Genomic DNA, 9,898 nt, shown 5'->3' on the forward strand with positions numbered 1-9,898 from the left:
TAATGAAATGAAAATCATGCGAGCTTGGAAGAAATATCTTTCTCACCCTGATACTCTTTATTAACTGTGGAATTGTACTATTTTCTTCACCATGGCAACAAACACAGTCAATAGAGTTAGTTCTCACCTTCTCTGCACAAGGTGATGGGGAAAAACAGAAACAAAGAAAGTAAAGCAAATAAAGATTTCAGAAAGCAAGGAGTTAAGGAAACCATGAACCCAGGGCAGTGTGCGCTCAATGATCAGCGTTAATGACCTTGTTTCAGAATTTTACTAGACTAGGTAACGCGACCCAGAGAAGACTTTCAGTTTATCCTTCATTAAATCTGAGAATAGGTGACTTTAAATATCAGCCAGTCAATTGAAAGACCAACTTAAATGATCTCATTTTACAGGAAGGTTAATGTCAGTAAAAAGCATAGATTGACCAGTAATCTTGAAATAAAGACCCTGAATTACTCATATACACCATCATTAAAAAGGAAAGAATTTGTTCTCATCAGCACATGTAATTCTTTCAGTGATTTTTAAAGAATCAAGGCTGATTTGCACTATGAAATATTTTAGCCATATTTTCTTTTTCCAGAAAATAGAGTTTGGCTTAAAATGTCAGATATTCTATATTCTGTTCAATTTACATTGTTCAAAATATTCAAGGCCATTTATCTTTCTCTTGACATTCTGAGTTTTGTAATGGGTTATCTTTCACTAGGATGTGCTTATACAGGCAAAACCACCAGAAATAGGGCCAAGTGGTTATTCCCTGTTCAGGAAAAAGGAAAATAAAATCACAGCAGAGCTTTATTTTGTCATGTGAGAAGCAATGCAAGAATTGATAAAAGAAATAGATGCCAGCTAAGTAAAAATCAAATCATTGCATTACAGATAGAAATCCAAGAAAAAAAAATGTTTGATTGAATCATGGGATTTGATCTGTGTGGGATTCCTGAGATCAAAAAAAGAGAAGAAGAAAAAGAAAATCAATTCGGTCATCTGTCTCGAATAAAATCAGGCGACAAACTCTACATTTGTTCTTAATATCCAGGTAGTTTTTAGAATTGTGTTTTATCAAAACAAAGTTGACAGTTAGGTTCAGAGAAAAGGTTCAAAATAGTATTTAATATATTAGAAATGGAAAAGTAATTTGAGAAGACTTTTAGCAAAGATGATGAAAAGAATGCCTATTTAAATAACTGCCTTCTCTGAAGCCCAACAAAATTAAGAAAACCCAAACTAGCAAAAATATTAAAACTAATATTAAAATCATACAATGGTACCAATGTAATATTATAAATGTCAACACCTAATTACCAGTTACAATATAATTTGGAACAAACCGAATATGTACATTGAGTGTCAGCATACGAGTCCTATAAATGAGAGTCCAGTGTGGCATTTGGGGAGTTAGTAAAGAAAAAGTTACTGCCTGTTGAGCTCTTACTACCTGCCAGGCATTTATCTAAGGGCTTTACCTGCATCATTTCAATGACTCCACTCCATAAATTGGTGCTATTATCATCTTCATTTTATAATGATGAAAATAAAGATTTTGCCCAAGGACACAAAGCTATATAGCTAGTGATTGGGTGAGCTAGGACTTTAACATGGGTTTCTTTGACTTCAAAACTTACCCCTGAGTGATTAAGCTATGAAATCTTTCAAGGGGAAAGTTCTGGAATGCCCTACTTATCACCCTTAACTTGGAAGGAGAAGTGTTGCACACAGTGGAAGAAAGAGTATGCCAGCCCCAAATGGTACAGGGGGCAGGGAGGGACTTGACAACTTGGGAAAGTGTAGAAGCAAAACAGAAAAGAAAAAGGAAGTTTAAGAGCTTTGCTTTTGTTTGTTTCATTGGTATCTTTGTCTAACCAGGGGACACCAGGCCTAGAAGCAAGAGAGATGCAGAATAATAGGCCAGGGCCCATCTTTTAAGCCACAGACAAAAGTAATCTGTACTTAAAAAATATGAACTGAGCAACCAAGTATAAGACTGCTGACTGATAAGACATCAAAAAGATGTGGTGACTCCCAAAAGGTAGCTGGCCTGCCCAGAAAGCCAAAAGAAGAGCTAAATTTGAGGGGAGCTCCACAGGCTGGGTTGTATCCCCTGATCTGCTGGAACTGACCTTGGCAGCAGAGTTTGAGACAGATGTGGAAAGTATAGGAAGAATTAATTAGATTTTGGCTATTGCTTTAATTCAGATTCCAGGTTGGTCAGTGATAGGCATTTCAGAATCTCTTAGCGTGGGCCCTATGAAGCCCAAGTTGGCTCTTTATTTAAGAGAAGCACATGAGCAGTTTCTTTCCAGAGTCATGATGCCAATAATTCACATTACTGCCAAGCTCCTATCACTGATCCAGGCCTCCATTTTTCCAGTTGTAATCATACATAAGTTACTTTTAAACTCTAAGACCCAACTCGAAATTTCTGTAATTCCTTTAGGATTACTAAGAAGTTTATCAGAACCCACGAACCAACTAGAATCATTTCTCCTTTAGGAAAGCCAAAAAATTTGGAGGGTCAGGCCTGGTCTGGAAAAGATCTGACATAACAGCTTTAAATTAGAGATGTGACTTGTAATTACACAATGCCAATTCTGAGGTCTAAGAGCTTTTAATTTGAGATGAGTGTTGGATGTGCCCAGTGGTTTAATTGTAGTTTATTGTTAACTTGCACTAGATAGCATAAGAATGTCTTATGCATTCAGTAGCAAAAGGATAAATTACAAATGTTTCTACTTATAAAAGTTATGCAAGTTCACTGTATGATATTTGAAAATTAATATATTTAATGAAACTATATTAATGACTTGATTTGTTTCTGTATGGTTTCGATACTTCCTGATCTCTCCCACTAAATGGTGAACCTCCTCATTATAGGAATTTTGTTTCCTTTGCCTTGATATCCCTGAGCTTGTCATAAGTAAGTGTTTAATAAACATAGACTTTTTTTCATGTAGCAAAAGTAAATACTGATTTTTGAAAAGTTCCAACACTTTTCCAAGAACTCCATTTTATCTTGATATAGCTAGTTTCCACCTGAAATTCCATCAAATAAATATAAAAAGTGATATTTGGCCTTATCATTCTGATTTGATTACATACCACACTTTGGTTAGAATGATGCAGATTAAATGTTCCCACCAAGAGTAGCAGAAAATAATTTTCATAATTATCCTATTAATTAATTGTATGAAAAAAATATGTCCAAACTGGATTTGCCTGTACTTTTTTCAGGAGTTCTAAACATTACCCTTATAATGTTATACACCCTTTTCAGTAGCTCCCTTCATACATCCAAATTCCAGCCTCACTGGAAGTCTATCTCATCACATATTTTTAATGAACGAGGTGTGAATTCATTAATATGAATGCCATATAAAACGATGTGAGTACAGCATGTTCTCAGTATCTTAGGAGGGGACTAGTTGAGATGGAATGCATCATAATATTTTTCTCTAAATTTAATGAGAATATTGTTAATGTAATGACTTTTTATTTAGTGGTAGATTTTTCAGGAATGAATTAAGATGGATTGGTAAATTCTCCAATTGATAAATTATGTCAGGGGAACACTGGCCTGAGCTAAGATTTAGGCATGTTGGTACCGAAGGATTAACTGTGCCCAGGCACCTACGTACAGGAGTTGATTCTCACAGCAGAAAGCCTACCAGCAGGATGTTTTATGTGGGACTGTTCACTGGCAGGGATGAAGTACAGTGGATGGAGAAGAGAGTATGATGAATGGACCCAGCCCAGGCCTATGAACTATGCCAGAGCTCTTCACTGAGAGGAACACAAGTAGAAGCTGAAAGACTGTTCTCATGGGGACTTTGAAGCATGTGCTTCTGAGGTGTGACATAGAGTGGGATGATGTCTGTTTCCCCCCACCCCCTCTTTTGTTTGGCACCCAGCACCACTCTTGCATTACAAGAGTTCTAGGGCATTGGTGGTGGTACTTAAGAGCGCAGCATCAATGTCTGGGCAGGTAGCTTGTGTGATGGGATGAATAGTGCCCCCCCTCAAAGATTTCCACATCCTAATTCCCAGAATCTGTGAATATATTACCTTTAATTGAGGACCTTGAGGTAAGGAGATTACTTTAGATCTTTAAGAGGGCACAGTGTAATCACAGGGCCCTTATAAGAAGGAGGAAGGAGTATTATAGTCAGAAAAGGGTGTGACTATGGGATAATGGAAGTAGAGGTTGGAGTGATGCACTTTACATCTGGAAGAAGGGTCCCAAAGCCAAGGAATGTGGGCAGCCTCCAGAAGCTGTAAAAGGCAAAGAAATAGATTCTCCCTTTAGGACCCCAGAAGGAACGAAGCTCTGCCAACATCTTGATTTTAGCCCCCATAAGACCAGTTTTACACTCTGATCTTCAGAATTATAAGATAATGAATTTGTATTATTTTAAACCATTACATTCCTGGTAATTTGTTATTACCATAACAAATTTCCACCTGAAATTCCATCAAATAAATATAAAAAGTGATATTTGACCTTATCATTCAGATTTGATTACATACTACACTTTGGTTAGAATGATGCTGATTAAATGTTCCCACCAAGGGTAGCAGCAAATAATGTGCATAATTATTCTATTAATTAATTGTAGCAATAGGAAACTGACAGAACTCATAATACAGACACAGATGGGTGGTGGTCAGCAGAGACAGAAGTGCTGGGTGGAGGCCTGGTGGGAAGGCAATAGGGCCTTGCAGGAGAGCACATATAAGAATAACTGGAAAGTCTTGGGGTGGGAGGGTTTTGCAGGTGCCGAGACGGCTGTGTTGCAGTTACAGTCAGTGAATCACTAAGATTGGAATGTTATTAATAATCTTGCCTTATTTGTAACCACAGACCAATGAAACCTGGGGACATTCCAGTTATAGAATGATTCAAACAGACCTGACTTGCAAATAAACTTACTTGAGCCTTTTACCAGCTTCGGTTTGAAAAGTTTCCCTGTCATCAGTGGAAACAATTGATCTGCCATCCAGAGTTATGCACTTGTCCTAAAGGGCAAATAAGAGCTGAAAAGCTCAAGTGCAGACAAAACCAATGCCTCATTCTAAGGAAAGCAAGCTGGTTTTCTAACACTATTGCTTATTTGAGGAGGTGTTGCATAACTAAAGGGACACTGCACAGAGCACTCCTTACACGTGAGAATTACATATCTGGCACCTAGACTCGCATCGGTTGCATTTATTTAGGGAGGTATGGAAGTGGGAGGAGGAGCTTGGCCCTGGATTATCACTGATATCTACTGATATCTATACTTCTGGCTTCCAGTGGTAACATCAGCTGGGAAAAGGTTAGAAAACTACAGCGTCTTCCCATAAGAACTACCTATGACTCAGCCATCTCTACAATAACTTATTACTGTAAATAGACATGCCATAATTTGCAAGGGATAAAATTATATACACAAGTGCAATAGCCCTTTTGAATTCCAAACCTTGCAAACTCCTCATTACTCCTTAATACTCATTGGTAATTTAATACATTACCATTGTGTAGAGAAAATAACTCGAATTACTAGTTGCACTTTATTTGTTGTGAATTCCCAGGCCAGCATAGCCCTGTTGCAATCACTTAATGCGGATAGTTATAACCCCTCCAAAAAACGTTATTAAGGGGATTTAGAAAAAAATTGCATACTAGTCATACAAACTATTTTATATGCAATTACAATAAAAATCCCTTACATATGCTTTATTATGCAGCCCATTTTAATAACACGTCAAAATAGTCAGTGACTATTTGTTTTACTGTTCTATAAATTCTTCCCATTTGGTCTAGGAGTGCCTAAAATAACATTCCCAGATTAAAATGAATTCTAGTTCTATGTTTCTTATAATTAAAAGGCTACATTTTAAACTCAGATTTTTTTCTACAGAGGTGCATGAATTGGCCTCAGTACAGGAATGGATAATGTCACATGAGGGCCAATTAAGGTAAACTAGTATTTCTGATTGAATCTTGGTTGAGTTCTTATTTTTCTTTTGACACCACAAATACCTGCTACATCAGAGGACATCAGACATTACAGCAATGCAAGTACATTACACCCTTGTAACTATTGGTAGGGTCATGGAGATGTGAAGGCTGTGCTAGGAGCAATAACTGAGTTCATGCCAACAATAAATAACATCCCCAGACACGTCTGGAAGGCAGCTACAGGTTTCTCTCCCTTTTCTCCCTGCATGATACCCAAGCAGGGTTTTAGCATCTTTCATTTTACCCTCCTGGGGCCCCACCTGAGTTTTCTCATAGCCCACTCTGTGTAGTTCCACATGAGATCAATGAGCCACAGCAGTCCAGCAGCACATTGGTTAGCACAGACTAGGCTTAATATACATGTGTCAAACAAATGAATAAATAATTCAACAAATAGATGGATGCATGAATGAATAAAATAATGAATAGGCCTCCTTCCCAAAGATTGTTCCATACTTGGGGTCCTTTTCTTTTCTGACATTTCCCTCTTGCATTAACATTCAACATTATTCTACTGCCTATCCATCCCAATTATACTATAGTTGAAAATATGTGCGTATTATATATATAATTTTCATAAGAGTCTATAAAAGAATGTTACTACCTCCTTTCATGGGAGGGAGGACAGCAAGACAGAAATGTACTGTATGTGGTATGATGGAATGCAGTCTTTGGGATCAGACAGCCCTGGGTTTGAATCCCAGCTATGTCCCTAATCTATAACATTGGCAAGTTACTTAACATCTCAGTGTCTCAACTTCCTCATCTGTAAAATGAGAACATTGATATACTTCAAGAAAGTATTATTAAGACTTTATTTATAGATCAACCCTAAGTCTAGCAGTTAGTCCTCCTATCAAAGCAGCAGGTCGGTAAGCTCCTCCCAAAATCATAGGGGGAACAAAAATGCAGAACATAGATATTTCCATAGGAATGACTTATTGAGAGTAGGCATTTGGCAGAGCATATTGAAGGACGCTTCATGTCAGTATCACAATTGCTAAACAACTGAGGGCCAAGTCTGGAAATCTCTTATTCCACTAGTAATAAAAGTTTTGGTGTAGTGAAAATTCATGAACAGAACCAAAATGGAGCACTGAAAGTTCAGTAGAGCCTGAACAACACAATCGGTGAAATTCTGACAGAAGTAGAAGTCCTTAATCCTATTTTATAAAGATTTTTATCGATTTCTAATAAGGAGCTATAAAAATATCAGAAAACTATTATTTTTCTTCCAGAATTGCTACTCCACAAGAAGTCATGAGAATTCCTCGGATTAGTTATTTATAAAGATTTTTATCGATTTCTAATAAGGAGCTATAAAAATATCGGAAAACAATTATTTTTCTTCCAGAATTGCTACTCCACAAGAAGTCATGAGAATTCCTCGGATTAGTTATTTCAACCAAGTTTTATTTTTGGCCCAAATCTACAGAAGATTTTTTTTTAAGTCTCCTACTTGATTATAGCTCTAGTATCTCCAAATGTGTTAGCCATTCCTAACGCACAGAGAATTCCTCTTTCTCTTATCAGGATAAGTCTTTGCCCTAAAAGTCAGGGAAAGGGGCTATTATCACTAACTCTATATTCAAATAAGGAGCTGGAAACCTCATTCTAACCTAACCCTTACAGACTCTGGAGTCAATGTCCAAGTTATCGAGGACATAGTAATGAACCTCCAGTTTTCCGCAGTTCACCTACTTGGGCAATCAGTCAAACTGTAACAGTGATTCTCAACAGGAAGTGATTTTGCACCCCAGGCTATTGGGTAATATTTGGAGACATTATTTGCTTGTCACACCTGGGGAGTTGCTACTGGCATCTATAGGGTAGAGGCCAAGTATGCTGCTAAACATCCTACAATGCACACAACAATTCCTCAAGGCAAAGAATTATATGGTCCAAAATGTCAATGAAGACAAGTTGGTAAACCCTACATTACAGTAATATGTGATGCATTTAATCCATAGTAACCCATGAGAGGTAAACACTACATTATAGTATGATGCTTAAGAGTGTTACTTCCACACTCCCCTACAGGGATGTCACATTTGTCATATTGTAGGGAATTTTAATAATTTTAAGGAATCTTCAGAGTGAGAAATTTGCATAAAATGAATATTATTCTAGGGCACAATAACTTTGAAATGGGCTTCAAAACATTTTTAAACAAACATTAATTATATTGAGATGTTTTTATAATTTTCTGAAAACTGGATCTCAGGCTCTAGTAGGCAGTCCCAACTCCCAAAGTGATTGCTGTATGACATCGGTAAAGTCCCTCAAACTCTATGAGCATCAAGGTCTGCATTTACAATATGTAAACGCATTTACACATCGGCCTACCTCATGGGAGGTTTTAAGCAAAAAAGTTAAATGGTTGTCTGTAAATCATTTTTGGAAGTGTAAGATAAAATAAGGTATTATTGCAGCTTTTCTGAATATAAAGTTCCTTAAAAATAACGAAGCAACTGATTTTATGACCTTTTGTTCTGTGACCAATTGTTCTTGGTTTGAAGAACAATTATGTCAATTTTTCAGATAATTTAAAAGCCCTACATCTTTCTAAAATAAGTACCATATTCCTTAGGATCCTAGCCCACACATTTCACATTAATGAACAGGGAACAGAAAGACAAATTTTAAACTAAATCTGATGGGTACAATCTATTAAGAACATTTTAATTTACATAAGTAAACGTCAACTTAGATTTTGTGCACCACATTTTATTCATTTGTTTATATGTTTTTTTAAAGCTTGTATTCCAAAACCATATTAATTTAATTTGTCAGAGAAGATAGCACTATTCTTTTAAGACTTTGAGCTAAGAACCAGCTCTTTTCATACAATCACAAATACCAATTAGAGAATTAAATCTGTAATAACAATATGCAATAAAAAGAAGTGATGCTAAGTAAATATACACTGAAAAGAGGTAAGTTGTACTAAATAGGAGGTCACACACTCAGATGTCTGTGGGGGAGCAGGAAGATATGTGAGTGAAGCAGGCATAAAACCATGGAAGATTGGGGAGAGGGCATTCTGCTCACCTCCAAGCCAATGCTGTCATGTGGGAATACAGGCTCAGTGGCCTCCAGATTTTAGAGGGTTTTTTTTTTTTTAATAAAAATTGGAAATCCTGATATTTATGTGAAATTTCCCTATTTTTAAAACATCTTACAGAGAAAAGTTTGCGTAATGACTGTCTGCAGCCACTGTCTTAAACAGTTTAAAGGCAGTACTTTCACCCAAATAACCCGATATTTAAAAAAGAAGAAAAAAAAATGTTTGACCAGTGATTATTTCCATTGTTTTTTAGCAAACTCCTTCCATGGAACATGGACTAATGAAACTATGAGAAGTTTGTGCCGTAACTGTAACCCAGAACCCACCTTCAACATCGTGATGCCTTGGCCCCTTCTCTTCTTACCTGCCATCCCACTGACTCTTAGGTGAGAACACCAGGCTCACAGAGATATCCGAAATACTTGCTGTGCAATGTAAATCACCTTTCTAGAAAAAAAAACCCTTAATTATATTTATGCCAACTCCAGAACTATTGCTACTTTTCAAAAAAATTCAGTCTTCAATTGAAGATAAATAATCAGACATACACTGCTATAGGGTGAGATGAAACATAACAAAATTATAGTAAACATTTAAACGAGGACATTGGAACAAATAGTCTCAAGAATACACTATTTACTAAACTATATGCACATATGCATAATTTTGATAATTTACATAAGATTTTCCAAATAAGCATGCATTTTTCTACGTAACGTTTCACATTCTGCTCTTAACACTTCAACAGTTCTGTAATATAGTGAATACTTGAACCACCTGATACCCAACCAATCAGAATTGGAGAGGCATGATCTTGATTTTAATAA

The sequence above is a fragment of the Propithecus coquereli genome, unplaced genomic scaffold, assembly GCF_000956105.1.
Source record: "Propithecus coquereli isolate 6110/MARCELLA unplaced genomic scaffold, Pcoq_1.0 Scaffold19, whole genome shotgun sequence".
NCBI lineage: Eukaryota > Metazoa > Chordata > Mammalia > Primates > Indriidae > Propithecus > Propithecus coquereli.